This window comes from Oryctolagus cuniculus, chromosome 1 (genome assembly GCF_964237555.1).
Source record: "Oryctolagus cuniculus chromosome 1, mOryCun1.1, whole genome shotgun sequence".
In the NCBI taxonomy this organism is placed as follows: Eukaryota; Metazoa; Chordata; class Mammalia; order Lagomorpha; family Leporidae; genus Oryctolagus; species Oryctolagus cuniculus.
Genome location: NC_091432.1, coordinates 213,270,425 through 213,298,108, shown reverse-complemented (window position 1 = coordinate 213,298,108; position 27,684 = coordinate 213,270,425). Strand labels below are relative to the sequence as shown.

The following is a 27,684-nucleotide window of genomic DNA, read 5'->3' as shown; positions in this document are numbered from 1 at the left end:
AGGAATATCTGTCAAGAAATAAAGAAAAAACAAACCCTCTGAGAGTGCTATCTGGATTATGCTGCAGTTCTTAAAATTAACAACAATAGTAACAGGTATTGATCCCTTCTTGGAGCTTTCTAGACCAACTCACTACTTTGAAACTTGATGACAGGCAAGGATTAAATATGTATCCTGTTTTTCCTGTATGACCTGTATTTCAAGGTAACCAGTGATTAGCAAGTGCATTTTTATAGAAGAATTCCAGATAATAGGTTGAGTAGGAATGGAATAGAAACAATGCTTCATAATCCCTGATGAAATCATGAATCTAGACAATCATTGGTAGATGCTAAAGCCATTGAATAAAATGTTGGTGGGAGAATGTGTAACAGATGTATTAGGCTGGAAGCTTTTGGACCCACTGAGCATCACACAAACATTGGGAGAACAGAACATTGTCTGCATCCATGTGAGGCACAGGAGCTATGCCGTAAAATCTATGAATTCTTCATTCCAAAGTAACTGAACCTGAATCCGATCAAGTCTCCAGACATAACTACCAGTCTATAGAAAACACAACAGAAATAGGGACAGAAAAGCCAGTTAAAAGTCATAAGCAGCTAGTCAAATCCAGAATGTGGGTAATTCTACAAGAGAAATGACACATTTCTTTCATAAATGAAGGGTGTGACAAGAGGATAGACAGGTACTTGCTATGGCTCGAGAAATTTAAGAAAGCAACTGCATAATTCTATGGTTTTTGCTTTGGTGGGTTATTAAAGTGTTTCAAAACAAGATAGAGGTGGAGGTTGCACAACACGGTGAATGTACTAAATGCAATTGGATTGTTCACATTATTTTTTTTTAACTTTTATTTAGTAAATATAAATTTCCAAAGTACAGTTTATGGATTACAATGGCTTCCCCCCCCATAACTTCCCTCCCACTCGCACCCCTCCCATCTCCCGCTCCCTCCCCCATTCCATTCACATCAAGATTCATTTTCAATTCTCTTTATATACAGAAGATCGATTTAGTATATATTAAGTAAAGATTTCATCAGTTTGCACCTACACAGAACATAAAGTGTAAAATACTGTTTCAGTACTAGTTATAGCATTAATTCACATTGGACAACACATTAAGGACAGAGATCCCACATGAGAAGTAAGTACACAGTGACTCCTGTTGTTGACTTAACAATTGACACTGTTGTTTATGGTGTCAGTAATCTCCCTAGGATCTTGTCATAAGCTGCCAAGGCTATGGAAGCCTCTTGAGTTTGCTGACTTCGATCTTATTCCAACAGGGTCATAGTCAAAGTGGAAGTTCTCTCCTCCCTTCAGAGAAAGGTACCTCCTCCTTTGATGGCCCGTTCTTTCCACTGGGATCTCACTCGCAGAGATCTTTCATTTAGGATTTTTTTTTTTTTTTTTGCCAGAGTGTCTTGGCTTTCCATGCCTAAAATACTCTCATGGGCTCTTCAGCCATATCCGAATGCCTTAAGGGCTGATTCTGAGGCCAGAGTGCTATTTAGGACATCTGCAAATCTATGAGTCTGCTGTGTATCCTGCTTCCCATGTTGGATCGTTCTCTCCTTTTTTTATTCTATCAGTTAGTATTCACAGACACTAGTCTTGTTTGTGTGATCCCTTTGACTCTTAAACCTATCAGTGTGATCAACTGTGAACAGAAATTGATCACTTGGACTAGTGAGATGGCATTGGTACATGCCACCTTGATGGGATTGTATTGGAATCCCCTGGCACATTTCTAACTCCACCATTTGGGGCAAGTCCGATTGAGCATGTCCCAAATTGTACATCTCCTCCCTCTCTTGTTCCCACTCTTATATTTAACAGAGATCACTTTTCAGTTAAATTTAAACACCTAAGAATAATTGTGTGTTAATTAAAGGGTTCAACCAATAGTATTAAGTAGAACAAAAAAACACACTAAAAGGGATAAAGTATTAAATTGTACATCAACTGTCGGGACAAGAGCTGATCAAGTCACTGTTTCTCATAGTGTCCGGTTTTTTGCAACAAAATCGAGGAATCTGGAACACATCATGCTGAGTGAATTAAGCCAGTTCCAAAGGGACAAATATCATATGTTCTCCCTAATCAGTGACAACTAACCGAGCACCAAAAAGGAAACCTGTTGAAGTGAAATGGATTGTTCACTTTAAAATTATTGATTTTATGATATGTGAATTTCCCTTCAAGAAAAATGACATACTTAGAAAATATATTAGTCAAACACAATGCATGGAGCTCGTCTGGTGTGTTAAATGGGAGAAGATGGATGAGAATGGCTATGGAATCTACCAAATTAGGACCACAGGTTATAGCTGCCACAAATTAGATCCACCAACTCAAAGTTTTTTAAGCTAGGAATGGACATTAAGGGTTTAAATTAGAATTTAATGAGTTTCTGAGGCTCAATACTTCTTTCTCCTAAAAAAAAATTACCACATAAGGTGTTTGTATCCCTCAGTAACGGGGAGCTGATTACCTTTCAAAATTATGTCCTCCATGATTCTACCACATTGGTCCTAGTTCTGCCCTACTAGCTTACATAAATTATCTTTCCAATTTACAGTCTCTGATTTTATTGCCTTCTATATAAAAATTCTTTTCCAAGGTGACCTAGATCATCTCAAAGTGTAACTCAACACCTCATCCCAGCCTGTAGCAATGAAAACCTTCCACCAAGCAAGAGGAAGCAACACAAACTTAATGAAAGATATTGTTGATGTGGTGGGGAGAAGATTTCACAGCCTGCTAAACGCCAACCAACACATCCCTGACTGCCCTCTATCTGGTCTTTAGCCTCTTTCCAAACACCAGAATGCCAAACACCATTATTCTAAGAATGACTTTGCTTCTAACAATCAGAGTGTTCAACCATGACAATATAATGGGGAAGTTATAAATTACAATTTTTTCTCTTCTAATTTTCCACCACACATGATAATGCCTCCAATTCCTTACATGGCTACCTACATAAATGACATAATTTAAATTTTTCTCAATTTCTTAGATAAACATATGAATTTATTCCATTTTAATTATATCTATCTCTATGTGTGTAACCCAGAACCAAATGTATAAGCACAATCTGAGCTGGAAAATAGTAGACTAGGATCCTAACCGCTATTGGCCTAGTAATTTTCTTTCCATTTATGTGGTCTAGGATCTCAACATTTTTACAGGGATTATTTTTCCCCAGTTTATATTGAGACTCCTAGCAAAAGAAATTCTCTTGTTCATATATGCATCTACTAATCCACACCTTTCCATGTCTTATATTTGTGACACTGCTCTTAAACTCCACGATTGAGATCTACAGGTCCTATTAGACTCATCTGTTAAAATTATGTTTATCACTTCATTCTATATACACCAGTTCTCTTACCCAGAATCTCTATCTCCTGCTAGCTTCACATCTGAAAAGTGAAAGCACATGCCACCCAGAAACTGCTAACTAGGGCAGAACAGAGCACAGAACACCACAATCAGCCCTGGAAATCTCCATTAATCAATATTCCATTAATCAAGATTCTTGATGAAGTCTTACAATGACCTCAGTTTTCTAAATGTCCCCAAGTAGAGTAGTTGAACATTCAATTTTTTTCTAGTCTATCGTTTCTATAAGGCATCCTTTTCCTGTCCTGAAACTCAGAGACACCATGAGGGGCATGCAGGTGACACACTACTCACGATGCGCCCATTTATCAGGAAGGAACTCATACATCGTAGACATTATAGATTTGAATGCTGACAATGGTAAAATCATTCTAGCAGATTATGTCCTATTCTTTAAAAGCCATGTGGTATGATCATTTTCCAGCAGATGGTAGCAAGGTGTTCTGATGGTATCTTTTCCTAATCTACACTAAAGCTTCACACGTCCAGTGATGACTAATGACCTACCTCCAAACGGCTGGACAGCACTAATTTTCTGAAGTTTCTAATAGATGATTGACAATAGCTGCCTAGTTCTAGTTTCTTTAATCTCTGGAATAGAAGTTCCCTGGGCCTGGCTCTTCCATTTGTACACTCTGCGTTCTACCCTTTGGAGTGTGACGACCATATTCTTGAGAGGGGAGGGAGAGAACAGACTGGAATCCTTCTGGATGCTTGGTCCACAGCCTCCAGGCCAAGCTGTGAACACATCACTCTTCTATTTCATGCACTCTGGGGTCTTCTTCCAGGCTTCCTGTCCCCACTCTCATCCCAGATGTAGTCCAGTGTTCTCTGCCCTTGTCCAGAGCCTCCTCCCCGATTCCATTTCACTGATAACTGCCATTGATTTAGCTTCTGATCTCACATCTGCTTTACAGCCACATGTCCCTATCAGCCTCGCTTAGTACTCCCTCCTCTTTGGAATCCAGGCCCTCTTTTTCCCTTTGCTCTCAACACCTAGGTTCACAGTTTTTGAGTCAGCTTCCTGTTCTGAAAAACCTGCCTTTCAGTCTACACAGAGATCAACTTCCCAGTGCAGGCGCCCTCCCCGCTCTCTGAAAACATCCCGAGGCAAGTCTGTCACTACACCTGGCAGACAATGTGCCCTGAGAAACTCATGATCCCTCTTTTCTCGCTCTACAATTCTCATTGATTTTCCTCCACAGAGATAATAAAGTTTTTCCACCCTAGGTGATTGATGCCTTTGCTTTTGTTTTTATGTGGCTTTCAATGCATCTCTTCCTTCCGGAGATGTTTTTTCCCTTCAAGCTCCCTCCTTCTGGGTCGGCTGTCCTCCTCTGTCAGGAATGCTGCTGTGTCTTACTAGTTCATAATTAACTGGGGGCTGGTGGTCAGTATTATGTCACCTCTCAAGTCATCGGGGTGTCAAGTGACTAGGGATAGAACTCAGTTGCAAGACCTTTCTCCTAACCAATCATCCATGCATTTGTTCCACAAACATGGCTTGAGAATCTATTATCTGGCAAGCACTGACATGAATAACTCATCATTGCCATTATCAGAAACCTAAAATCATATTTCAAATGTGACTGGCACCCATTATGTGTATGGAGTCACATTCAAATAAACTCTAGTTTGACAAACAAAAGAAATTACCAACAAATTCAAACGGTTCTCAGTGGAAGGCAAGGCACCACATTTCCAGTGCCCCCTGCTTACCTTTCTCACTCTCTGGCTCTCCCAGCATCTGTTAATACTCTCTGGGGTGGAGTGCCTGGGTTTGATGCCTTTCTCTGACTCCAGCTTCCCACCAATGCAGGCTCAAAGAGGCAGCAGTGATGGCTCAAGAGACTGGGTCTCTGCCAACCACATGGGAGACTTGGACTGTGTTCCTGGCTTAGGCTCCCTGCTCCAGCCCTGAGTACTTTGGGTCACTATGACAAACTATCTGCATGGAAGGACCTCCTCACACCTATCTCTGCTATAAACATTTAGAAATCCACCCCCTACCACTGCCAAATAGGATTGTTTCTAATTCATATGTGTATTTTTAAAAAAGAAAGCAGGAAAGAAAATTTATAGATACCTGCACTGAAAGAAAGACGCACAACACAGCTGGGGGAGCACAACCTAAAACCAAACATCTCACAGAAGGATGGAAAGTTGACTTGGGTCCTAGGGCTGGGGAGACTCGGGAACAAAAGGCTAAGAGAGCCTCTCATTCTTGCAAAAGGGAAGGTAGAATGGATCCCACACGTGAGTTGTGGCAAGTTGCCTGGGGCACCAGATGGAAGCCAGAAAATGACAATCGCTGACCTGGAGAAAGGTAAGGTGATGTCAGCAGCATGATGTTTGTTTCATTTGATCTCTGATATATTCCTGTATCCTAGCACAGTACCTGGGACATAGTAGGTTCTCGATAAATATTTGCTAAATAAATGAATGAATGACAAACTGGGAAAGCAGCCATACCCCAAAAAAAAATGAAAATGAAAAGGGAAAAAGTCTAATATAACACAATCTTTAATGTGTTTGTATAAAAGTTTGAATTTGGTACAGCTGTTAAGATGCAGCTTGGGATGCCCACATCCCATCTCTGAGTGCCTGCATTGTAGTCCCAGCTCTTCTCCAGATTCCAGCATCCTGCAAATGCACTTGGGAGGCCAGTGAGGCAATAGATGATGGCTCAAGTAGAGTTCCTGCCACCCACACAGAAGACCCAGGCTCCTGTCTTCAGCCTGACCCAGCCCCAATCATGGCAGGTATTTGGAGAGTAATCAACAGATGGAAGATCTCCCTCTCTGGCTCTTTTAAGATTTTTTTTTTTTTTGACAGGCAGAGTAGACAGTGAGAGAGAGAGACAGAGAGAAAGGTCTTCCTTTTGCCGTTGGTTCACCCTCCAATGGCCGCCGCGCTGTGGCCAGTGCACTGCTGTGATCCGATGGCAGGAGCCAGGTAATTCTCCTGGTCTCCCATGGGGTGCAGGGCCCAAGCACTTGGGCCATCCTCCACTGCACTCCCTGGCCACAGCAGAGAGCTGGCCTGGAAGAGGGGCAACCGGGACAGAATCCGGTGCCCCAACCGGGACTAGAACCCAGTGTGCCAGCGCCGCAAGGCAGAGGACTAGCCTAGTGAGCCGCGGCGCCGGCCAAGATTTCATTTTAAGGTAGCATGACAGAGAGAAAGAGAGGAAGAGACAGAGAGAGCGAGATATTCCATCTGCTGGTTCACTCCCCAAATGGCTGCAGGACTGGTCCACCCAAGAGCTAAGAACCCAGAACTTCATTCAGGTCTCCCACATAGGTGGCAGAAACCCAAGTACTTGGGCCATCTTCCACTGCCTTGCCAGGTGCACTAGCAGGGAGCTGGATCAAAAGTGGAGTAGCCAGGACTCGAACTGTTCAAAAGGGGATGCCAACATTGCAAATAGCAGCATAACATGTTGCACCACAATGCTGCCCCCTCTAGTCTTTCAAATAAGATGAAAATTAGGCCGGCACCGCAGCTCACTAGGCTAATTCTCCGCCTTGCGGCACTGGCACACCAGGTTCTAGTCCCAGTTGGGGCGCCGGATTCTGTCCTGGTTGCCCCTCTCCCAGGCCAGCTCTCTGCTGTGGCCAGGGAGTGCAGTGGAGGATGGCCCAAGTGCTTGGACCCTGCACCCCATGGGAGACCAGGAGAAGCACCTGGCTCCTGCCATCGGATCAGCGTGGTGCGCTGGCCGCAGCGCACCAGCCGTGGCGGCCATTGGAGGGTGAACCAACGGAAAAGGAAGACCTTTCTCTCTGTCTCTCTCTCTCTCACTGTCCACTCTGCCTGTCAAAAGGAAAAAAGAAAGAAAATCATTTAGAAAATAAATTGGATTTATTTGAAATGCTTAGTGGATCTATTCATGTGTATGTGTGTGTTTACTTGTACACACACAGAAAATTTCTGGAAATAAGTGCAAAATCTTGAAGAAAAGAACTAAGGATTGGGGCTAAGAAGAAGAATCTCTTTTTATTTCTTACCTTTATGTTCCATTTGATATTTTCCCAGGCATATGTATAGCTTTTCACACACAGGAAAAGTTTTTAAAATAATTGGATAGCTACTTAGTAACATAAAGAAAAAATGTTCTTTCTCCCTCAGCCTGATTTTGTAGTGATTTTAAATGAGAGAAAGTCCAAGAATAGTGCCCTCTAAGTTGTGAATACTGTACAGTCATGAACTGGTAGCATACTAAGTTCATCTGTTAAAGTAACTGGTGTGCTCTCTTCTAACTGGACCTTGATCCATACTTACTGGCAATGCCACCAGAAGGAGCTGTGAGCTTCCATTTTTGGCAAGGTCCTATTGATGGCTTAGAGAATCAGGCAGGATGAATGAGTACTTAACCCCATATTTCTTGCAGGCTGAGTTTCCTCTTAGACTAAGAACTCCACAGATCTGGACAACCATTACATTCTTAGGTAAACTTTATTTGTCTCTGAAACATAATGATTAGCTAAATTGGGGTCAGAAGTGGTTTTTAACACAAGAGAAAAATCTCATCCAGAGTAGCTTCTAACCCACACAAATAGATGAATTGTGAAATCTTAGGCTGTGCTTTCAGCTTTGCCCATCCAAGCACCTGTGTCTCCTATGCAGGATCTATGTCCTTAATGTTTTGTACTATGTGAATTAACGGTAAAACTATTACTCAAACATTACCTTATAATTTGTGTACCTGTTTCGGTGCAAACTGTTGAAATTTTTACTTAATATATACTAAGTTGATCTTCTCTATATAAAGATAATTGAAAACGAATCTTGGTTGGCACCGCGGCTCACTTGGTTAATCCTCCGCCTGTGGTGCCCGCACCCCTAATTCTAGTCCCAGTCGGGGCACTGGATTCTGTCCCGGTTGCTCCTCTTCCAGTCCAGCTCTCTGCTGTGGCCCGGGAGTGCAGTGGAGGATGACCCAGGTGCTTGGGCCCTGCACCCACGTGGGAGACCAGGAGGAAGCACCTGGCTCCTGGCTTCGGATTGGCGCAGCGCCGGCAGTAGTAGCCATTTAGGTAGTGAACCAACGGAAGGAAGGAAGGAAGACCTTTCTCTCTCTCTCACTATCTCTGCCCAAAAAAAAAATAAAAAGAAAAGAAAGAAAAAGAAAATGAATCTTGATGAAGAATGGGATGAGAGAGAGTGGGAGATGAGATGGTTGCGGGTTGGAGGGAGGTTATGGGGGGAAAAGCCATTATAATCCAAAAGTTGTACTTTGGAAATTTATATTTATTAAATAAAAGTTGAAAAAAAAAGATAGGCCTGTCTGTTCTGGAATCTTCTTCTAAGTCAACAGGAAAAATGCAATGGAAGTTTCTGCCCTGAGAACCCAATTGCCTATGCAGATATATTTGGCCTTTCAATATTTTGGATAAATATTTACTAAGCAGCCACAAAGCAACTGGTACTAATAAGTCTGCATGTGGGACGGGCTAGAGTAGCAGTTTCTGCTTCATGTTGGGAAAAGCAAACACCTTGTATGTTATCTTTGTGATGAGAAACTCCGACACCAAGAGAGGCAGCTTGATGGTGGAGCCAGGGCTCTCTGTCATCTCTGTCCATCTTTCTCCTGCAATCCCAAGACTCCACAGCAGAGGTGTCAGGCCCCACATGGGACCCCCACCAGCCTGTTGGCTGTGTGCTGGCATTGGCTTGATGCTTTGGTGTTGGCTCGTGGCTGAGCCAGCCCAGCATATACTTTCTTCATAGGTTAAATCCAAACTAAAAAAGTGACACCAGAAATAAAGTATGGCACACTGTGGGCAAGAAACATCCAGCAAAGAACACTGTCATGCAGTGCGATGATGACAGTGGGGGCACCTCAAGAGTTGGCAGCGTCAAAAGCCTTCGGAGACTGACCCTTTACCGTGGACATCAGCATCCCACTGTGGGAGCTCACAGCAGGTTCCATAGGCAAAGAGGTCAGAGAAGAAGCTCATGGGCAGAAGATTAGAGGTGGCCAAAAGTGCTAACAATTCAATGAAAGAACTCACATGAGATGGGCCCTGGGGCACCAGCTGAGGCTCCATTAACTTCCAGCTGGAGGCCGAGGTGTCAGATCTTACAGGGCATGAACTGGGACTGAATTTTGTTGTGTTGTGTTTCCCCCATTCTGAGTATGCTAGGTCTCCAAGATGGAGTGGAGATGCCAGGATTAAAAACAAGATTGTAAGAAGAAAAAAAGAGGGAGTGGTAGACAGTGAGGTATGACCAGTGCTCCTTTATGCCAATCACACCACAGCTGGCAAGGAGGATGCTAAGCAGGATCCTGACGCTCTATTTCTGGCTCACTCTGTTGCCCACCTCATCCTCCAGCTTTAGGTCTTTGCTTGAACTCCTACAGGAAAAGGCCTAGTCAGATCTGTCCATCAGAGTCCAATGCATAATGAATCTAGGAAATGCAAGCAGCACATTTGCATCTCATTGGCACCAAAGGGATCGATAAACAGAGAGAACTGACCAATGGACAGCTCTTCACCCACGAGGACCATGAGGTTCATTGCCTGGTTTCACCACTTACCCACTCTCCATGCACTGCACTGCCCCCTGGACCTTGGAGGGCAGCCAGAAAGTGGGCTTGCCAGTGGGTCACTTCCCGCTTCCAAACATTGCTGTGCTCTCTTGGGTATGCATATTCTTGCTGAAAAACTGGATCAACCAAGGTTTGATTAAAATAGTGTTTAAAATCAATAGGTGCTTATTCCAGCATAGGCTCTAAAGAAGGCCAAGGTCTTGTCTCATCCCAAGCCACCCTTGCCCACTGCAATAGTGTGCAGAGGCACCAGAGAGCCAGCCCTCCTTGGAAACTTTGGAAATTACTACGGGAACCTGCTGGCTGCCACATGGCTGGGAACACGGCTTAATTAAGTCTAACTTCTGACAGCTGTGATTGGGAAATTGAGGACACAGTAACTGGGTACCATTCAGGCAGAGACCAGCTCTTTCAGTTAATACACAGTAATGGTCTGTTGCTCTACCTGCAAGACAAGAGAGCTCTAAGTACGCAGTGTCAAACTGCAGCTGGGTGTGCTATTTTGGATTTCATATCTCCTGGAAAGTTTTACAACCAAGAAGAATTGCCTGCCCCCTTGAATGGTGGCTGTATTTAAGGCACTCGAGGCCCTACAACATTCTATGATCCTCATTCAACTCCCTATGGTAGGAGAGAGTAGTGAGCTCAAAGCTGTTGATGTGTGCTAGTGTCACCGCAGAAGTCTATGTATTTCATTTCCACAAACTGGGTGGCTTAAACAGCATGAAGTTATTGTCTTGCAGTTCTGGAAAATACAAGTCTGAGATCAAGGTCTCAACAGGGCCAGTTCCTTCTGAAAGCTGGGAGAGAGACTTTGTTTCATGCCCAGCTCCTAGCTTCCAGTGGCTTTGCAGATAATCTGCGTTCCACAGCATGTAGACATATCTTCCCAGTCTCTGGCCTCATCTTAGTATGGCGTTCTCTCTGGGTGCCTGTTTTGAGACCAAACATCTTTTTTGGTAAGGACACAGGCTGGACATAATCCAGTATGACTAACAGCATCATTTTAGCTTGACCATCTGCAAAGATCCTTTCCCAAACAAGGTCACATTCATAGGTCCCGGGGGTGAAGACCTACTTAGCAGGACTTCCTTTGCAGGAGAGGTGGAGGCAGCGGCACAATTCAAACTATGGCACCTTGGTTCCAAGAGATCTTATATAGATACTCCCTGTTGGAAAAAAGACCAAAGCAGACAAGAGTAGAGCTCCTCTGACTCCATGGTTTGCGGAGTGGATGTTCCAGAGGCCTTCCCTGCAGCTCTCTCAGTCCCACCCCCTTCTGCAGCCTTTGGAGGGATCTCTAAAGAGGGCTTCTCAACTCTCCCTGGATTCAGGGCAATGAAACCAAGAGACAGAGGACCTGTATTTATTTTTTGCTATTTTTTTAAAAGCATATGCCAACAATCCAACTTTTAGAAGAGAGCCAGTAAGATGTTCCACTCAGATTACAGGGTCATTAAAAGAACACCCATATCAAGGTAGAGTGGAATGTGGAAATGAATTTACAAAAAAATGCAAAAACAGGTCAATAGCCACAGAGCAGTCACAGACTGCACCTCCACTGGACAAGATTCATTTGCATTTCTATGGGCCATTACCTTTAGCTTTCTATAAATTACAGACTTTTGAAAAAGTTTAAAGGCAATGAAAAGTGCAAGATAACCAGGAAGGGTGCCTTGGACAGACATCCAATAGTTTTTTTTGTTTTTTGGTTTTTTTTGCCTATTTCAAAGTCTTTCAGGGGCAAATGTTTGGTACAGTGGTTAAGACACTGTTAGGGATTCCCACATCCCATTCCAGAGTACCTGGCTTCAAGTCCTGGCTCCAGTCCTAATTCTAGCTCCTGCTAATATGCACATCACAAGGTAGCAGGTGATGGCTCAAGTATTTGGATTCTTCCATCCATGTGGGAGAGCTGGATTGAGCTTCAGGTTCTAAGCATTAGCCAGGTCCAGCCCCAGCTGTTGCAGGCATTTAGGGAGAGAGCTAGCAGACAGAAGATCTCCATCTGTCTCTCTGTGTTTCTGTCTCTGCCTTTCAAATAAAATTTTTGAAGTATTTCGTAATTTTTCCTGGCAGAATATATGTATCCTAGGCACTGGGGCCACTCGCTTGGGTGTCATTAATCACTTGAGGTGTTTATACCCATGGGGGTAGTGGCAAGGTCTGCTGGTTGTAAAGATGTCATCCTCCTCCAAGTTCAGGAACTACCAAGATGGGCCTTCCTCTGCTCTCTCCTTGGCTGCTCACAAGGAACCAGCAGCAAGAAAACAAGAATTTCTCCACAGTTACAGGGCTTGCTGGCTCCTCCCAGGAGACCAGGCTTTCTGGAATTTAGCATCAAGCTCCCTCCCAGTCCTTACTATGCTGCCAAGTCTCTTCCCCTCCATGAAGCCCCCAGACCTCACCACCCTTCCCCTCTTCCTCCGAGATACACTTCCAGGGTCAGCCAGGCCAGGCCAGGCATCCCAGGTGGGCTACTCCCCTAAAGCAGAAGTGCACCAGACCCAAGAGCAACCTCTTTCTGTCCTCTCTGAACTTCAAGCTGCAAGCTGAGACCAGACATCTGAATGTCTCTCTTCACGCTACTAGTTCATGTCCATGTGACCCAGGGTCCAGTTTCCATCACTCTGTACCTCAGCATGACTATGAGTATAAATCCACATGGCAAAGGCTGGGGGTCTCTGTCCAGGTTTCCCCCCACACCCAGGACAGATCCCCTCCCTGGAAACTGCCCTCTGCCAGTGTGGCTGCCTCACAAGTTTAGAGCAGCCTCCATGCAGTTTGGTCTGGGTGAGGATGCAAAGTCCCAGTGTTTATTTTATTTATTTACTTTTTTTTTTTGATAGGCAGAGTGGACAGCGAGAGAGAGAGAGACAGAGAGAAAGGCCTTCCTTTTTCCATTGGTTCACCCCTCAGTGGCTGCTGTGGCTGGTGCACTGCGGCCGGCACACCGCACTGATCCGAAGCCTGGTCTCCCCTGCAGGGGTGCAGGGCCCAAGTACCTGGGCCATCCTCCACTGCACTCCTAGGCCATAGCAGAGAGCTGGCCTGGAAGAGGGGCAACTGGGACAGAATCCGGCACCCCGACCGGGACTAGAACCCGGGGTGCCGGCGCCACAGGCGGAGGATTAGCCTATTGAGCCGTGGCACCGGCCAGCAAAGTCTCAGTGTTTTTGCCTCAGTTTGGGACATCTCTGAAAGATCACCCCAGCTTTGGAGCTCCCTTGTGGGATCAGCTGAGATATCTGTGACAACTACATCACAGTACGACGTCTCCTTCTGCCCAGTCCTGCCTCTCAACTCCCTTACATGTGTGCGCCTAAAAGTGCCATCTCATGCATCTCTTATACACACGCTAGAGAGTCTCCAAGTCTCATGCCCTGGGAACTCGATCCTGCAACACTGAGACAATGCTGAGCAAGTCATAAAGGCCCCCACGTTCCACGAACAAGCTTCCTGAGCTGCACCAATTCACTTCCCTCAATCCTCAGCGTTCTGTTCCTTAGGATGAAGCTATCACCCCAAAATAGTCATGCTCATTGCGACCACCAACATTCCAGCAGTCACTTTCTGATTCCACAAACAGTAGAGGGTTGGGTGTGTGCTTGGGAGAGAGACACCAGCCACATCACCTCCCAGGCTTCAGAAACATACAATTCCACTGCTGGTACAGCTAGGAGAGAAAGGTGAGCTGGCATTGGTGACGTGGTTAAAAAGTGGAGCAGCGGGTCAGGGACAGCTTATTTTCGGCCATGCTCCAGTGGAGGCCATGCTCCAGTGGAGGCCATGCTCCAGTGATGGGGTGGGGGTGGGGTGCACCCTGAGCCCTGAGCGAGGTAAGATGGCCTGAGATTGTTTTCTCTCGCATGCTGCCAGGCTTCTGAAATGGATATCCCTGGGAAAGGCTGGCATCGTCCAGGGTTGCATTCTCTAGTGAGTCACGTCATCCCTCGCCAGGCCTTCTCAGATAAGAGCTGGGATCTTGTTGGCCAGCTGCACAGTGGCAGCCATTCTTGGGAGGGAGCCTGAATTGCTTTGGGTGTCCCTGCTTCTTACTCAGTTATGGTCAAAGGCATAGCCCCCATCCTTTGCCTAGGGTCCGATATGGAACTTAAGACTGACATTTCCAGTCCCTGCTTAAAATGGGGAGGGACCTTGCATCCATAAACCCTGGTAGATGGTTCTATACACACACACCTCCGCTCACCACTCTGACCGAGATTCTTGCCAGTTCATTCCCAAGAAAACACAAACACTTCAAGCCCATGTGGAACTGCTTACAAATTTTTTTAAAGTATTTATTTATTTATTTGAAAGGCAGCATGACAGAGAGGCAGAGGCAGAGAGAGAGCAAGCCCTGGAACTGCGTATAATTAAATGTTCCAAGGCTCATATTTTTCACTTATAAAATGGGCACGAGTATTGCTGTGAGTACTACAAGTAGCTTTAATAAGTAAACCCCAAAATCCTCAGTAGCTTTAACACAATGGGAATGTATCCATCACTCCCATGGAGTCCAAAATGGTGTTGCTGAGAGGCAGATGTCCCTCCAGATGTGATCTGGAACCCAGCACTCAGCCTCCCACATACCTGTGCCTGTCTGTGCAAGACAGAGGAGAACAGAGCATGGACTGTCCCCAGAAGGTGGGCAAGACTAGGAGTGACACATTGTACTTTCACTCACATACCTACCACTGCAATGCAATCCTGCCACCATGTTCAACAGCAAAGCCGTCTGGGAAGTCAAGTTGAGCTGTGTGCCCAGAACAGAGAGCTGGTTGGTGAGAAGCAAGCCAGAATGATAATCTTATAAGAGTGTTTTCTGGGGCCAGTGTTGTGGCATAGTGAGTAAAACTAGCACCTGCAGTGCCAGCATCCCATGTGGGCATCAGTTTATGTCCCGGCTGCTCCACTTCCAATCCAGCTCTCTGCTATAGCCTGGGAAAGCAGTAGAAGATGGCTCAAGTCCTTGAGCCCCCACACCCACATGGGAGACCAGGAAGCTGCTCCTGGCTTCTAGCTTCAGATCGGCACAGCTCCAATCATTGCAGCCATCTGGGGAATGAACCAGCGGATGGAAGACCTCCCCCTCTCTGGCCCCTTCTCCCCTCCACCGCCTCCCTCCCTCCCTCCCTCCCTCCCTCTCTCTGCCTCTCTGTAACTCTGCCTTTCAAATAAATAAAATTTTTTTTTAAAGAGTGCTTTTGGGTAAACACAATCGTAAGCTTTCCATGTGTGCAGTGAGTGTTCATTACCATAAGGACAACTCAACAGCTCCCTGAGAACTGGCTAGGGCTGTCTGGAATGGACATGGATCCCCAAAGAAATGTGGGTTACAGGCCTGGAAAGGTGGTTCTGCTTTGCTTGGACCACACAACACCCCTAATAAGCTCAGGGAACTCCACTTAAGTTCACACATCTGCTGACTTCCCATAGGGAAACAGGGAGCGGGATTTAGTTCCGAGTTAAGGAACACGTAGGGAAATCTGGAGTGTTTCCATTGCAGTTTGAACTCTCTACCGATCATGCTGTGATGAGTATTCTTCCACAAACGCAGCCAACTGACATGATTTGTAACCAGAATGCTGAATTATCTCTTCAAAGATGCCCAGTCAGGCTACAAGAAGAATATATGTTCTTCCCACTAATTGGATGTTGGCCACACTCCTTGAGAAATAACCCTGATCTTGATTTTCTAGAAATACATTTGCCTCTTTTCTTCCTTATTCTAAAAGGTCTCCAGAGTAACCCCAAATGCCTCTGCCTAAGACATTGAGGACAAATACTTCATGATCAAATGTACACTCTAACTTCCAAGTTGCTGACTTAATAGCAGGAGAGAGGAAAGTGATTATATCAACATCAGCAATAAAACAGAAACATCAATTATTTGATATGTTCCAATCCTACATTCTCCATATCCATGTGTGTGTGTGTGTATGTGTGTGTGTTTGTGTACGCACACTATAATTGCATTAAACCTTGGCTCTTGTGTGCACATCTTTAAAAATATTCTGGGTGAGGGGCCGGCGCCATAGCTCACTTGGTTAATCCTCCACATGTGGCGCCGGCATCCCAAATGGGTGCCGGGTTCTAGTCCCGGTTACTCCTCTTCCAGTCCAGCTCTCTGCTGTGGCCCAGGATGGCAGTGGAGGATGGCCCAAGTGCTTGGGTCCCTGCAACAGCATGGGAGACCAGGAGGAAGTACCTGGCTCCTGGCTTCGGATCGGCATAGCTCTGGCCATAGTGGCCATTTGGGGGGTGAACCAACAGAAGGAAGACCTTTCTCTCTGTCTCTCTCATTGTCTAACTCTATCTGTCAAAAAAAATATATTCTGGGTGATGAGGTTGGCTATATTTGCCTCTATGGCTTGGAGCATAGAAAAGAAGAGGGAAATGAGAAAAAAGAAGTAGGAGATAACTAGGAAGGGGGAGGAGTAGAGGAAGTTATTTTGAGCCGTACAAGTATGTGCTTGGAATTGTTGCCTATGACTTTAGTCCTAGTCATTTTGATTCCATACAAGATAACGGCTGTGTTTGTTTGCTAGAGCAATATAACAAAGTCCCACAGGCTGGGTGGCTTCACCAACTGACATTTGTTCATTTGTTTTCCCATCATTCTAGAGGCTGGAACTCCAAGCCCAAGGTGCCAGCAAGGTCTGTTTCCTTTGAGGCCTCTCTCTGGTTGACAGATGGACACTTTCTCACTGTGTCCACACATGGGCTTTTCTCTGTGTCCTTTCCTCTTGTTGTAAGCACACCAGGCACATCTGGTTAGGGCCCACCCTGCTGGCCTCCCTGTAAGGTAACCGTCTTTTCAGAGGCCCTGTCTCTACAGTCACATCCTGAGGTTCTAGGGGTTACAGCTTCAACACAGGGTGTGGACAATTCTGGCCATAACAGCAACATTGCAACAAACAACTTTTTAAGAGTTGGAAATGCACAAAACCAGAGAATAAAAAGACTTGATAACAAAATACATTGATCATTTGGAAAGTATTGGTTTTACAGCTATCCAGATCTTCCAACTGATGGTTTGTTTGATTACACAACACTAAAAAATCCTACTTGTTAATATTACTGTTGTCCTTACCAGAAACTCTTGAAGTGTTGACAAATTGTCGGGTTCATGGTGGAACAATTTCCTCAGCATTCCAATTTTTACTTGAAAACTTATATTCCACCACTGGTAACAAACACTGTCAGTTGTTTTCCTTGAAGTGACAGGCTCGTTTTTGCTCATTTTCAGGAAGATATCTGCCAACTCCCCTGGCCTGACTACCCACAGTCTGCCTGTCAGTCATTCTTGCATATAAAAAGCACACTATGGGATAAAAACTCTCAACTCAAACACACAAGTGCTTCTCTTTAAGACAACTATTGTACCTTAGAATGCAGCCAAGGCACACTGTACCTACCTCCTCACCCAGAAAAAATTTTAAAATGTGCCCACAGTCCCATCAAGATTGCATGTACCAATGCCATCTCACTAGTCCAAGTGATCAATTTCAGTTCACAATTGATCACACTGATAGGTCTAAGAGTCAAAGGGATCACACAAACAAGACTAGTGTATGTGAATACTAACTGATAGAATAAAAAAGGGAGAGAACGATCCAACATGGGAAGCAGGATACACAGCAGACTCATAGAATGGCAGATGTCCTAAATAGCACTCTGGCCTCAGAATCAGCCCTTAAGGCATTCGGATATGGCTGAAGAGCCCATGAGAGTATTTTAGGCATGAAAAGCCAAGACACTCTGGGAAAAAAAAAAAAAATCCTAAATGAAAGATCTCTGCAAGTGAGATCCCAGTGGAAAGAACAGGCCATCAAAGGAGGAGGTACCTTTCTCTGAAGGGAGGACAGAACTTCCACTTTGACTATGACCTTGTCTAAATAAGATCGAAGTCAGCAAACTCAAGAGGCTTCCATAGCCTTGTAAACTCATGACTAGAGCCTAGGGAGATTTCTGACACTATAAACAACAGTGTCAAATTGTTAAGTCAACAACAGGAGTCACTGTGTACTTACTTCTCATGTGGGATCTCTGTCCTTAATGTGTTGTCCAATGTGAATTAATGCTATAACTAGTACTGAAACAGTATTTTACACTTTATGTTCTGTATGGGTGCAAACTGATGAAATCTTAATATATACTAAATCAATCTTCTGTATATAAAGATAATTGAAAATGAATCTTGATGTGAATGGAATGGGAGAGAGAGCGGGAGATGGGAGGGGTGCGAGTGGGAGGGAAGTTGCGGGGGGGAGCCATTGTAATCCATAAACTGTACTTTGGAAAATTATATTTACTAAATAAAAGTTTTTGAAAAAAGAGCCAAGATTTAATGCATTTAACAAGTTTTATCACTTCCTCAAGGTCATTCTTGAGTGAAATTGACAGATTTATTTTTTCACTTGAAATGTGTGACAGTCCAGGATATGGCCATGACTGGGACAGCTGGGGCCACTGACCTGACAGTAAGGATGCCAGCAGTTTCACTCTCTACTGGTTTTATACCACCTCATCGAAACATAACCATCTTTCTAAAGGCCCTATCTCTGAATAAAGTCACATTCTGCAGTACAGGGGGTTAGGATTTCCAAATAAGGAATGGACAATTCAGTCTATGACAGCAACCTTTTAACAGATCATTTTTTTAAGAGTGAAAATGCAGAAAAACAGAGGATAAAATGACATTGTAACAAAATGCATTGATCATTTGGAAAGCATTGGTTTTCTGGCTATGCAGATCTTCTAAATGTTGGCTCAAATGTCAACCCAGTGAGAGAGGCAAATGATATCTCAGTGTTTGTTGGGGACTGAATGTTTGTCTCCTCTCAAATTTCATGTGTTGAAAACCTAATGACCAAAGTGATGGTGTTAGGAGGTGTGGCCTTTGAGTGGTGAGGAAATTATGAGGCTGGGGGTCTTGCCAATAGAATTTGTTCCCTTAAGTAAAAAGGGACCTCAGAAGGCTTCCTCCTTTCATCATGTGAGGACACAGTGAGAAGGCGTCATCTATGATCTAGGAAATGGGCCCTAACCAGACACCAGATTCTTCCAGGCTCTTGATCTTGGACTTCCAAGCCCCCAGAATAGGTAGAAACAGATTTCCATCATCTAAAAGCTAGCCAGTCCATGGTGTTTTGTGATAGCAACCTGAATAGACTAAGACAGTGTTTCTACCAAAATAGCTTTGATCTTGAAGTGTCTGCTCCTCTAAATAAGGCCATGAAGACTGCCAGTGTTCCAGGGGCCACAATTTTTAAATATCCTCCACTAATCCTGATTCCTCCAGCACCACCAACCCCTCCCAACCACCACAGTAACCACTATTACGGATTAATATGCACCCTTAACAGGAGACTGCCTCAAAATGTTTGTGGAAAATGGAACAGAATATAGATTTTGTTGCAAAAATTTTTACAATTCATGCATATAAGGAGTCTTTAAAATATCCATGTAAATATATATCATGAAACATCAATGCATGATTCCAAAAAATATTTTGTACCAAAATAAACTTATGGTTTAACTCCAGTTTCCAAACTTTTTAAAATACCTCATCTATATTTTAATATGACTATATCCTTGAGAAATACAAGGGTTTTTAATATCTAGATAGTTGCTATACTACACATAACATTCTGCAGTGTGCTATTTTCGTACAAATTTTGGAGCCCCATAAGACTGATTCAAACAGAGCTATTCTGCTATTGTGACTCTAGAATATTCCATGAGATCTATTGTCCTGTTTTATTTATGTAATCGTCTATCAGAGATTTTCTGGTTATTTTGAACATGTTAGTCTTACTTTCTTGAGGACATTTTTTGGCAGGACATTTTTCAGTATCTCTCGAAACCTCCCATGCAGGGGAAATGCTAACGTGCAGGTGATGTGAAGCAAAATAGACAACAGGAGCCTCACGGGCACTTCTGAACTCACACCCCTGAAAGAGCCTCCTGTGTGGCAGGGGCTGGTGCAGACGGCCTGGGGTAGCCAGGTCTGGTTTCTCACTCATGGGTTTTGGCAAGCCTTCAGGTATTCTACGAAGACATGAAAAGACATCATTCTGGAAGGCTGAAATGAAACTTGCTCTTTCACTTGGGGCCAAGCCTCCCCTCCCCTTTTCTGGGACTGAAAGACACACAAAGTTCCCTTGTTCCCATAAAGCAAGGCTCAGGTGCAAAAGCCAGGTCTCTTCCCACTGCTCACTCTGCACAAGCAAGCACAGGGATTTTGCTCCACTGCCTTTAACATTTCTGAGGTCTCCAAGTTGTGCAGTGGCAAACAAGTGACTGTCCTCTTTGATAGCTATGGGAACTCCTGGCAGTTTTACCTTTTATTCTTATAGGGTCACAATTTAGTGTGGTATTTTAGGATTTCTTTTTTAGACTCTTGAGAGGAGAGGGTGTTTGGGGGTTGAAGTTGAGTGTCAGACTTTGAGTTAGACTAGAGATAAATGCAGCCTGCAGCTGAATCACAGTGGTGAGATGACACTGAGCAGGTCACCCAGAGTCTCCAGATGTCAGTGTCTCCATTTGCCAGTGGGCACCTTCCTTGTGCTGTCATTGCCAGCATCGGGTAAGAATGTATGCAGAGCACCTGACATGGTAGCAGTGTGCATTAAGTAACAGCCATGATGAATGCTTATGTCAGGCACAGGAATTGTGTCTTGATTTACTAATGGATTAATTATCGGAGCTATAGCTTTGACTCACATCTGTACTACTCTGGAAATTTTTCTAAATATAACTCAGCTCTTCATCCCTTCTTAGCTGCCAGGCAAATTTTAACTCTCTCTGAGACCACCCCCTCCATGCCACACATCATTTCTTTCCAAAGAAGCCAACACATGCATATCACATTGGATCTTTCCGTGGCACCAACTCTGTTGACAACTTGCTGCTTCCTGAGTCTCGGACCCCTCCTTGGCTTCTGGAACCTTTGATTTTCACAAGCTCCCAGGCACCAGCATCCTTCGTGGAGCCCTAACTGGCCTCTAGCTTCCTGGGCACTTGTTCTTCAGCCTTCACCCCTACTCCTCATTTCTCTCCTTGGCCATCTTGGTCACATACATTGAGATGAGGCTAACATCCCATGTCCATCTCTAGACCCAGTCTCTCCGTGAACTTTCATTTCCGCTTGCTGACTCTAATGAATTCTTTGTTGTCAACAAAATGTGTTCTATCCACACAATGGAATGTTATTTGGGCATAAAAAAGGAAGAGGTGCTGATACATGCTACAGTGAGGATTAACTTTGAAAACATGATGCTCAGCAAAAAGACTCAAACACAAAATCCCACATACTGAAAGATTTCATTTACATATGATGCCAGAAGGGGAAAATCTATAAAGATAGGAGGCAGATTAAAGGTTCTTGAGGGCTGGAGTAGGGGGAGAAGGGAGGAATGTCTAATAGGTATAGTTGTTTCTTTTGAGGGTGATGAAAAACACATTCTGGAATTAGATAAGCAATGAGGTTTACACTAAACACCAATTTTTTAAAAGTGTGATAAACCAAGAATCAGAGATTGCTTTAAATCCCAATAGAAAATCCCAGGAAGCAACAGAACTCACAGAAGATTGTGGACTTTGAGAAGGTAGAGTATATTCAAAGCCACCTATCCACTTACAACCTGCAGAACCCAGGCACCTTACTTAACTTCTCTCAGCATGCATTTTCCTATCTGTAAAACTAGGGCATTTCCAAATGCAACCATCTATGTGTAGCTATACTACACATTTCATAGGTATCAATGAAAGACCACTGTTATCGTTATTACTCTTATGATTGTCATCACTATTATTTGCACATCTTCCATATCTTCAGCCTAAACTATTTTTAGCAATGTTCTTATTTGACACTTTTAATTATAGGAATATTGAGCACTTCCAGTTTTGATGAGCATAATCTTGGAGAATTCTTTGGAAGATATAGATGAAAGGGAAATCTATTTTTAGGATACTAAGATATCTATGGTGCCTCCTCCACAAAACAAGTAATTAGCCAAACAGCCACTGAAAAGCCTATGCCATGAATTCTTTCTGCAGTGTGTGATGAACAGCCACAGAAATCCTTGCCTATTGCACCCCCTTGTGAACACTTGTGGTAATTACCTGTTTTAGACACCAGGGCAATTCAGTGTAGTCCTGAGATGGCCATCACAGGCATCATGGGAAAGCTTGTGAGAACCCACACTTTGTCATGCTCCCTGGGTGATCTGGATGCGTAGTCAGTTTGAGAAGGACTGGGTTACAGTGTATGGTAAATAATCTTACTCAGATGTCTCTCGACTGCCTTATTGTGGTGAAGCACTGTGATCAGAAATGGAAACACTAAGGCACATACTGTCCTTTTCACAAAGGAATCAGAAACTAAACCCCTGTAACAATTACAATTGGTTGTGCACGTGTAAATGGTGCATTCTAAGGTAAGTGAGCTGTATCTCAAATTAAACAAAAAAAGAGTATTGCGAATATGAAATCATAGAACAATGCTCTAAATCCTAATAGGCAAACCCCACGGAAGCACCAGAGCACACAGAAGTGTGGACTTTGGTAGCAGATGGACCATATTTAAACTTGAACTCTACCCTTCCGATGCAGTGAGCACTACAGCAGAGTTATGTACAAGTTCAATGGGACACAGCGAAGAGAGAAACTAATTCTGATTAGAAGAACGGAAGGAGGGTTCGAGGATGAGGTGGTGTCTGAGATGGATCTAAAAAGGGAGAAATTAACAAGGTAGGGGATGGTGGACAGATATCCAGACTGGAGGAACATTCCAAGCACGGGCACATGAGTTCAAGGGCACAGGATGTGCAAGAAGAATGTCAAGTCCTTTGGTGTCTCTTGGGTGGGCAGAGGGTTGGCAAGAAGGCTGTTAACTTGAGGGAATTTGATTCTGAAAAGTTCCTGCTTTCTAAGAGATGTATTTCTAGAAGTTTGAAAGATTAAAAATGATGTTTTATCTGTAAAAATTTAAATATTAGTAAAAGGTTTTTCTAAAGATTCTACTGAAGTTCTGGAACATTTGGAAGACCTGTAAACTATAAATAAATATTATACTGACTGCATATTACTTCTTCTATAAAAACTAAGAACAATTAACATTTAAAAAATTAAAGATTATAAGCTAAACTGTAAGTTATCTCATGATTATAGGAAACTGCCCAATTTTAAATTATACATTTTCATAAAGCTTAATGCTTTCTCTTACAACAACTAAGAGTTATATCATTTAAGACCAGAAAGCAATATAAAAAAAGAAGGCTTTTATTTATTTTTTTTTTTTGACAGGCAGAGTAGACAGTGAGAGAAAGAGACAGAGAGAAAGGTCTTCCTTTTCCATCGGTTCACCCTCCAATGGCCACTGAGGCCGGCGCGCTGCGCTGATCCAATGGCAGGAGCCAGGTACTTATCCTGGTCTCCCATGGGGTGCAGGACCCAAGCACTTGGGCCATCCTCCACTGCACTCCCTGGCCACAGCAGAGAGCTGGCCTGGAAGAGGGGCAGCCGGGACAGAATCCGGCGCCCCGACCGGGATTAGAACTCGGTGTGCCAGCGCCTCGAGGCGGAGGATTAGCCTAGTGAGCCGCGGCGCTGGCCAAAAGAAGGCATTTCTAAAGGCTAAATATATTCATAGATTACACAAGCAAACAACAGGAGAAACTTTCAATTTTTAAAATTATCTTGAAAGTTAATCTATGGGGCCAGTGCTGTGGCACAACAGGTTAAGCCTCCCCCTGGAGCTCCAGCATCCCACATGGGCCCCGTTCTAGTCCTGGCTGTTCCACTTCCAATCCTGCCCCCAGCTGACATGCCTTGCAAAGCAGTCCCCTGCACCCACATGGGAGGACCAGAAGCAGCTTTGGTCTCCTGGCTTTGGCCTGGCACAGCCCCAGCCCCAGCCACTGCGGCCATTTCAGGAGTAAACAGCAGATGGAAGATCTGTCTCTCTCTAACTCTTTCAAATATATAAATGAATCTTTAAAAAGTAGAATTTAATCTATGTAAATATAAACTTTTATCTGTCTGCTACAAAACTACTGGATACACTTTCACCAGATCTGGGGGAGTGGGGATGAGATGGAGGTGAGGCAAACTCCTGACACCCATAGGAGACTAAGCTGAGGTTCTGTAAGCAGCCCTGGGTGTCTACATGGCAGATATGTGGAGGTTTATGAGTAAATGAGGAGCTTTGAGAGCTGTCCAGTCACAGGAGTCATATTCCAATAACTTCCTGCAAAGACAGAAATCCCAGCTCACCAGCTGGCCAAGAATGACAGTAGGTCCACTTTACCAGAGGAACCTGTTGCCTTGGCAAATGTCACCCCCACTCCTGAGGATGGAGATGAAGACATTTGGCCAGGAGCTGGGAGGGGGAGGTAAGAGGGGTATAACCACACCCCTTTCTCCTCCCAGAACCTGGTCCAGGACTGTTCAGGCTCATATGGCCTTCTCTGTTGTTTGAAGCTACTGGGCAGTCTTACCACTCATTGCCCATGCTGTCGTAATTGTTAAATAGTTTTTCATATCACGTTTATTCAATCTGATGCCTGGAATTGCTTGATCCCAGCCTCAGTGGAAGGAGACAATTAAGAGGAGCATCACTCAATTGCAACTGCAGGTGGTAAAAGGGCCCTGAGCAAAGAGGCAAGGAAAAGAGACACCCAGGAAAAAAAATCTTAAAAACTTAGTGGCCAAATAAGTACCAAATCTAGTGAAAATGATAAACACACAGATCCAGAAGCTCAATGAACATCTAGTAAAAGAAATGCAGGAAACCACATCAAGGTAAAGATGGGGTAGGTGCCACGGTGCAGTAGGTTAAGCTGTGGCTGGCAACACCAGAATCCCATATTGGAGGGCCGGTCCCAGGCTCCTGGCTTTGGCCTGGACTAACCCTGGCTGTTTTTAATTAATTTGTTAAAGAGAAACAGGGGGAGAGCCATCCACTGGTTCACTCCCCAATTTTCTTCAATGGCTGGGGCTGCCAGCAGCAGGGAACCCAATCCAGTTCTCCCACATGGTTGGCAGGAACCCAGTTACTTAGGCCATCATTGCTGCCTCCCAAGGTCTGCATAAGTGGGAAGCTAGAGTCAGGAAACAGGTGGGTTTCCAACTCAACCACTTCATTATGGGATGTGAATGTGTCAACCACCAAGTGAAATGCCTGCCCTGAATAGAGGAGAATTTATAGCTTAACTCTACATTAGAAAAGAAAAATCTAGAAGTAACTATCAAAACTTCCATCTTAACCAGGAAAAAAGGAAATCAAATTAAATACAAAGTAAGTAGAAGGAAAGAAATCAAAAGTGGAATTCAGTGTTAAAAGAATATGGTCCAACAACAAATAAAAAGCTAATTCCCTGTGCAACAAACAAATCAGTAAAAAATGATACGCCATTAGCCAAACTAACCATGTTTGAAAAAGAGAAAAGAGAGGCCGGCGCCACGGTTCACTAGGCTAATCCTCCACCTAGCGACGCCAGCACACTGGGTTCTAGTCCCGGTTGGGGCGCCGGATTCTGTCCCGGTTGCCCCTCTTTCAGGCCAGCTCTCTGCTGTGGCCAGGGAGTGCAGTGGAGGATGGCCCAAGTGCTTGGGCCCTGCACCCCATGGGAGACCAGGAAAAGCACCTGGCTCCTGGCTCTTGCCATCGGATCAGCGCGGTGCGCCGGCCGCAGCGCGCCGGCCACGGCGGCCATTGGAGGGTGAACCAACAGCAAAGGAAGACCTTTCTCTCTGTCTCTCTCTCTCACTGTCCACTCTGCCTGTCAAAAAATAAAAAAAAAAAAAGAGAGAGAGAAAAGACAGAAGCCAATATCAGAAATTAAAGGGGGATACCACTTTCAAGTATACGGCCATTAAAAAGATAATCAATATTAGGATCAAATTTTGCCAATAAACTCAATAGATGAAATAGACAAATGCCTTAAAAGATACAAATGACCAAAACTAACTCAGGAAGGAATGGCCAACCTGAGAATCCCAGCCTGTGTTAAAGATAAATTCAGTAATTAACTTTCTGATGAAGAAATCTCCACACCTGGTTATCCTTACAGGCAAATTCTCTACCACATTTAAGGAAGAAATAAAACCAAGTCTGTACAAACTCTTACAGGATATTACAGAAGGAAGGAACACTTCCCAATTCACTTTATGAGACCAACATTATCCCAATACACAAAGCAGACACATTAAAAGAAATGAAAACTAGACAGTTTCATAATATAAAACAAAAAATCTGTAACAAAGCAAATCCAGCAATGTATTTAAAAAAGACAATATTTCATGGACCAAGTGGTTGAATGTTTGATAGCTGATAATCAACTACTGTATTTCACTATATTAACAGACTTAAAAATCCACATGATTTGTTCAATAGATACAGAAAAATCACCTGACAATCTTATAAAGTTAAATATACTCATACTACAAGACTCAGCAATTCCACTCCTAAGCGTTACCATGAGAAATGAAGACATATGTCTATACATTGTGTGCAAATATTCACAGAAGCTTTAGGAATAATACTAATCCCAACTGGAAACAATCCAAATGCCCATCATCGGGGGGATGGGAAAAAAAAAACAACACTAATTTATATTCATCTGTAACAACTCCTATGACAGATGCAACAACTTGGATAAATCTTGATATTCTTATTTTGAATGAAAGAAACCAAATATAAGAGTCTATAATATATGACTTTGTCACTCTGAAAGTATTAAAAAAAACTATCATGATAGCATCAGTGGATGGCTAGGAGCAGTGGTGGATGGATAATTAACCAAAGGCACAGTGAACTTTCTAGGAGGTTGGAAATATATACAATTACATCGCCTGAAGACTTAAGATGTACAAATATGTCCAAAGTCAAATACACATGTAAAATGGGTATGTTTTAATATGTAAAGTATGCCTCAAAAAACTTACTACCATTTGTAAAAAGTGCATCCATGTTGGTTTTTATTGGGGAAAAAGAAAAAGAATTGCCCATGGAGGGTCTTTCAGTTGCTGGGTATGAGTTTGAGTTGGACCATGGAACGTTCCAGCATCAGTAGTCAGGCTTTGGTGACAGTTTGAATCCTTAGCAGTCATACTGGTACAATGGGTATGGAGTGGTGCAGCTGATGCTGCAGTTTGGTAAAAACATGAAGATTTCAAGGCATTTGTGGCAGTGGGGGGAGGGTTGACTTACAGTTTTGTACTGCTCCCAGGAAAGCAAGAGACACCTGGGGACGTGGACAAAGTGGACCCATGTCTCCAACCACTTTTCAAGAAACCTCCTGGGACTGGGCCTGTGGTGAGGAGGGACAAAAGGAGAAGCACCTGGGTAAGCAGAATACAGCTGTAAGAGTTAAGAGTCCCATCTGGGGGCACAACACCAGCTAGAGAGAACTGTGTCCCACCTAGGGAAGAGGTAGGAGTGAAAAGCCAGGGTTTGTGGCTGAGATAAAGGACACAGAGAAGGTGGGTGATTTTCACGTCCTCCCTGGAGGACTCGGATAGTCTGAAGAAGCAGACTCTGCATCTCCCCTATCCCCATCTTCTCAGAGCTCCCCTCCCAGGCTACCTGTGCCAGGTGCCAGCCCCTGGAGCACTTCCCTTGCCTGGAGTACTCCATCAGACACTGCTGCTTCATCACACTGGTTCTTGCCTATTCTTTCCTATTTTCCAACACTTGATGCCACT

General features: G+C 44.0%; 1 protein-coding gene across 1 annotated transcript in view; it reads right to left on the bottom strand.

Annotated features, from left to right (window-relative positions):
• PALM2AKAP2 (PALM2 and AKAP2 fusion) overlaps positions 1 to 27,285 on the bottom strand; it is a 595,149-nt gene extending 567,864 nt beyond the window's left edge. Inside the window, exon 1 of the mRNA XM_051852170.2 lies at positions 27,191 to 27,285. The gene's annotated coding sequence lies outside the window, so the exon portion shown is untranslated. The remainder of the gene's footprint in view (positions 1 to 27,190) is intronic.
• Positions 27,286 to 27,684: the final 399 nt, after the last annotated feature.